Source organism: Aplysia californica, unplaced genomic scaffold (assembly GCF_000002075.1).
Source record: "Aplysia californica isolate F4 #8 unplaced genomic scaffold, AplCal3.0 scaffold00368, whole genome shotgun sequence".
NCBI lineage: Eukaryota > Metazoa > Mollusca > Gastropoda > Aplysiida > Aplysiidae > Aplysia > Aplysia californica.
The window spans coordinates 2,783-8,237 of NW_004797638.1; positions in this window are offsets into that span (position 1 = coordinate 2,783).

The following is a 5,455-nucleotide window of genomic DNA, read 5'->3' on the forward strand; positions in this document are numbered from 1 at the left end:
GACGTGTTTTTGCTTCTTTTCTTTTTTTTTTTTTTCTTTTTTAATTAGTTGGCCATATTTTCTCAACTTTTTTATATAATATTTTTCCTTGATGACTAGCCTTGCATGGACTTTCGTATTGTACGACATTCTAATTCTAGAGGAACAGAATCTTATAAATGTCCAATGTACATGCTTTATCAGTTTTTCTAAGACCAGAATTTGCCAAAGGTAAAGACGCAGTTCACACAGTAACTAAAACTGGAATAGTTTCAACACAGGACCAGAAGTTTACGAAAGATTTTGATATAAGGGAGAATCACATGAATAGTAACACGGGTTAAAGTTCCCCATTTGTGTAAACTTCAACGAATGACAGCATATTGTCTTGTGTTTTTTCTTCAGGCAGATATATTCTTGTCATATATACCACTAACCTTTATACATTTATCAAGTACATGAGAGTGTGTGTATGTGTGTTAACTGTACTATTACTAGATCAAACTTGCGGCAATTTTTTGTATGTGGCCCATGGTTGACAATGACCAATTGGATCATCCATAAAAATGATAAATATTTAAGAATGCATGACGTATATAAATTATATAGTTGCATTATACATGCATTAAAGTTTATAAATTATTATATTATTAATATACATTAGTTCAGTTGTAATTAAATTATATTCTACATGGATAGAGCGGATGGACCCTCCTATTTAAATTCCCACTGGGACATTTTTGAACTTGGGTAGTTCGAGTTCTCAAGGCTCTCCACTTACTTGGCTTGGTACTTTCAGAGACGGCCGTCAAATTTGTAGGTCTTGCTTTTAAAAAATAACATTTGAAAGGGATAGTAAAACCATAGACCCCCTCGTGTATCACGCATTGACCACCTTGTATTCAAAGCCACTAATATCTTTCTATAATCCTCATTTCGTCCGATTACCACCGGATGAAATAAATCTACCTGTTTAACTGGACCAAAAGAAATCGGAAATAACGTAAACTGGTCCAAACGGGATTGGATATTATATAGACTGGTCTAAAAGGGACTGGATAGTACATAAACTGGTCCAGAGAGGATCTGTTATTACATGAAGTGCTCCAAATGGGTATTATGTGAGCTGGTCCAAAAGGGGTTGGACATTACATCATTACATAAACTGGTCCAAAAGGATCCGTTTTATTTAAAGTGGTCAAAAACGAATCTGTTATTAACCCTATCCGTACGTCGTGATTTACGTACCATCGTTTCCATACGATGTGGGGAACTCTGTGCCCCCACTTTCCAAAGAGGAAATGTACTCATTAATCCGATCCGTACACTATGCATAGCAGTCTGTCAAAATGATTTTTTGAGAAATGCTGAAAGTTTCAAAGAGATCTTCGCACTAGAAGTATTCTAAAATGTAAAGAATACAACGTCTGTGGTACAAAATCACCCGCGGCGTATGGACAGGGTTAAATGTTAACTGGTCCAAAAGGGATCAGATATTAACTTTTATAAAGTTAACTGGTTCAAAAGCGATGCACCCACCAGTGGTGCTCTTCCAGCACCAGCAACAGGTAAGATATCAACCAAATGAACACGTACAAAAAAAACAACATAACAATCTTCCTTTTCTTTTTTTGCTAATTATTTTTATTGGTTTCAATGTACAACGATTTTACATCAGTCTTCCTTTTGATAAGACAACACTAGATTTACAAAGTTTACAATTGTTTACAAGTCCAACAAGTACCTTAATAACATTGTTTACAAACAGCATGTGGCTTGCCTGAAGAGACAAAAACAGGAACATACAGTGACTTCAGTCAACGAGAACGTGGAGACAAGACACCACAAAGTTAAGAGATATCCAGACTAGGATTTTAAAAAAGAGAGGAGAAAAAAAAGACAAATCCAAACTAAGGATAATAAAAAGTTATCGGGTTGAAAACCCATTTTAAGAAATTCAAACCACTTTAGGGGCCTAAACTCACCTTGAACCACAGGCATAGTTTTATAACTGACAACAAATGTTTTTCAAAAAAAAGAAAATCTAAACTGAAAACCAAAATGTTTGGGACTTCAGAGCTCTGGAACTGGCATTATCAATTTCATGAGTCACTCAGCTACACTTCTTCACTGACACCCCAAAAGTTAAACACGATGGGAAGGCTGAGACGTCAAAATAGAAAGAGCTAAAAAAAAATATATATATTTTTTTTTAAAGAATTTATAAAATTTACATCAAGGTCTCACAGAAATGCTTCCCTACAGTCCCCAGTGAAAAGTACAAACTACAAAGTACTAGAATAAAAGAACAGAAAATAAATGAAGTTGCCATTTTAATAATAATGTGAGTAATACAGATAGGAAGGAACAAACACTTCCGATAGCAGGAAATTTCTTAGTCTTCATAATCTACATTTAATGCCAAATAAAATGTCCAAGACAAAGGTAAAAATACATGACCTTTTTTAACCAGCAAACAACATATCATAGTAGAAAAAAATAATGAGGTATATGATGAGTAAAATCAAAACAAAAGATGAATATGTAAAAATGTAAATAAAACTATGAAGATAGACAATTTATGTTTAAATACTGACGTATAATGTACTGACATCTTGCACCGGATGCACTATAAATAGACCATCAAGCATATGCACACACTCCCTTCTCAAACCTTCCACTATCTTTAACATTGAATTCTGTAAAGCTTTGACACCTTTTTTAAAAAATAAAGTCAGTTCAACCACAACATGAACTGAACAAGCCTGGGTTAGGAGCTCACAAACTTGGACTGTCCATCACATTAGATCCATGATTCCATGTCGTACTTAACACCCATCTATTAATCCATGACCTTTTCACACCCTCGATTAAATTACTTACTCTTATCATTAAACTGTGCCATAGCATAAGTGGTGCCGTGTAATATACGGAGTGACTAAATGAAAAAAAAAATATGTTGTAATCATTTTGAAAGGTTCACGGGAAGAGATATAGCAACCAAGTGTAGCTTTTTCACTTTCGTCTGTTTGCATTTAACAAAAACAATTTGTAGCTCACTTATTAATTTGCCGATGCAAAGGAAATTTTGCATGGGGATCTGCATGTTGGCCATCTTCTAAACAAATGTGGTTTGGGGGGGGCTATATTAAACACCTCCCTTTTGGTGCATACACAGGATCACTTCAAGAAATGATTCACAGAAACCGGGAATACAAAATACTAATTTTGAAACAAGGACACCACACTGACCTCCCACAAAAAGTACACACCCATCTGTAGGGCCATGTTTCAAAGGCGTGCAATTAAAGTGTGGCATTGATGAAAACACGTTTACTTTTTAAAAATATTTTAGGGGTATGTTGTCAATCCACTACTATTTTTTCAACTCACTATAGGTTAGCATCAAAGAAAATGTGCCAGAACCTTAGTTTTCAGTGACCTTCATTTAATGAGGTTTTAGATTCTATTGTCATCCAACTTTTGGGCCAGCAAGCAAGGACATAGGAAGATAAAACACAGCAAACTGTCTTTATCTAGCATTAACCAGTTGGACCAAAGTGAGCAAGCTATAAATAGTAGCAAGTTGGGCCCTGGTATGACCGGTTCAGTAAAGAACAATTCAGAAAAGACATCTATCTTGAGTCTCTTTCATTTTGGATTTGATACACGACAACCAAAAAAAAGATGGTAAATCTGTGCAGAAACAAGAGGCCAGGAATAAATGAGCACAAGAAGTGATATATATGGATGCATCTTCGCACACGACTATGTAAATACATCAAATTTTTAAAAAAATGAAAATACCAGGATGATTAAGGAATTAACAAAAATGGCCAGGTTAGATAAATATGTAACATTTTTCAATTTTGTAAAAGTTTTTAGTAGTGCGGGTGATTCTCCATTTGGGTGCACCATTGAAAAGAACAAAATGAATCCAACCATTTAGCTGAGGAGAAAATCACTGATGACACAAATCTTGTGGAGCATGTAAAAGATTGGCTTCAGTCGCTCGACGCAAAATTCTTCAGGGATGGCATAAATTTCCCTGTACAACAACGAGAAAAATATTTCACTCTTCACGGGGACTATATTGAGAAAAAAAAAAGGTGTTGTTTAGCCATCATGATCTGTGTAAGTTGTACATTTTTAAATCTCCATTATGACAAAATTTTTCATTTAATAACAATTTTCTTGTATATACCTTGCACTCAAACCTGATGCTATAGTGTAGAGCACAGAAATTGGAACAACCCAATGAACATTCTACTGCCTGTCAAACATTAGCAGCTATAAACCACACTGTTGTTAGTGAAGTCAATTCTTACAGCAAACATTGCAAACTTTCCCACCCACAAATCTATTCTTCGTTCAAGAACAATCTTAAACCAAAAACTTACAATAACACAATACCTCTCTGAATCTGGATTAAATATGCAAAAGTACGTTCTTCATAAACTTTGAAATCAGAACAGTGAATCTTAGAAACACACGCCCCTGTAATACAAGGAAAAAAGAAGTGATAAATTACTCATGTCTCAAGCAACAGAGGAAAAATTAAGTATGTGCATGGATTTAATGCCCCTTTGAAGACTGTCAGGTTGTTTAAGAGTTTGGACCTCCCAATTTTATGTCCATGTCTAAAAGGACACAGCCAAATGGGTTGAGAACCTTGAAAATTCCACAAAATGACCTGAATACAAGTACGCCCATTTGGGGATTCAAACCAAGGTCGTTCTGTCCAAAGTCCAGCATGGTACCAACTGAGCTAAAGGAGCATCCTAACTCAGGAACAGTCTGAAGCCTTTAGGAATGACCATTACTAGAAACATGTTGCCATATTTCCACACAAGGAACCACAATGCACAGAAAGATGAGAAAGATGCTGTTAACGGACAAGAAAAGCAGGTGCCTTCTTCACACTATCAAAAATAAGCAAATCATCATTTTTAAACAAAAAAGGACATATAAGCATCTATTCAGGCGAAAAGGAATTATCTGAGTCAAGTTTAATTTAGACATCTAAACTATTTTCTCATATTGGCAAAAAGAGGCTTTAAGTAGTATAACATTCAAGAAAGCTTTCAAGTTATGCAGAGAAACCATTAAATCTACTGCACCCCAACCCCTTTACGAAGTCTAGATCTTGCAAGCCCAAAAGAGGAAAGGATGGGGAAAAAAAATATTTATAATTCAAATTATTACCCCCCCCCCTCCCCTTTCCCTCAGAAAAAAAATCAATAAATGATAACAAACACAATATTTAGAAGAAAATGCAAACAAACAAATAAAACAACACCAAGGAAGAGCTGAAACAACCACGAAGACCAAATACAAACCACAAGACAAAACTGAACTGAACAATTAAACTTTAAAAAATCATAAAGGCGTTACGGAAATATCAAAACTCAAAGACATCACTATATCTCAAGGCGCACACATGGGCAATAGAATTTCTTCATCAATATTTTTATAT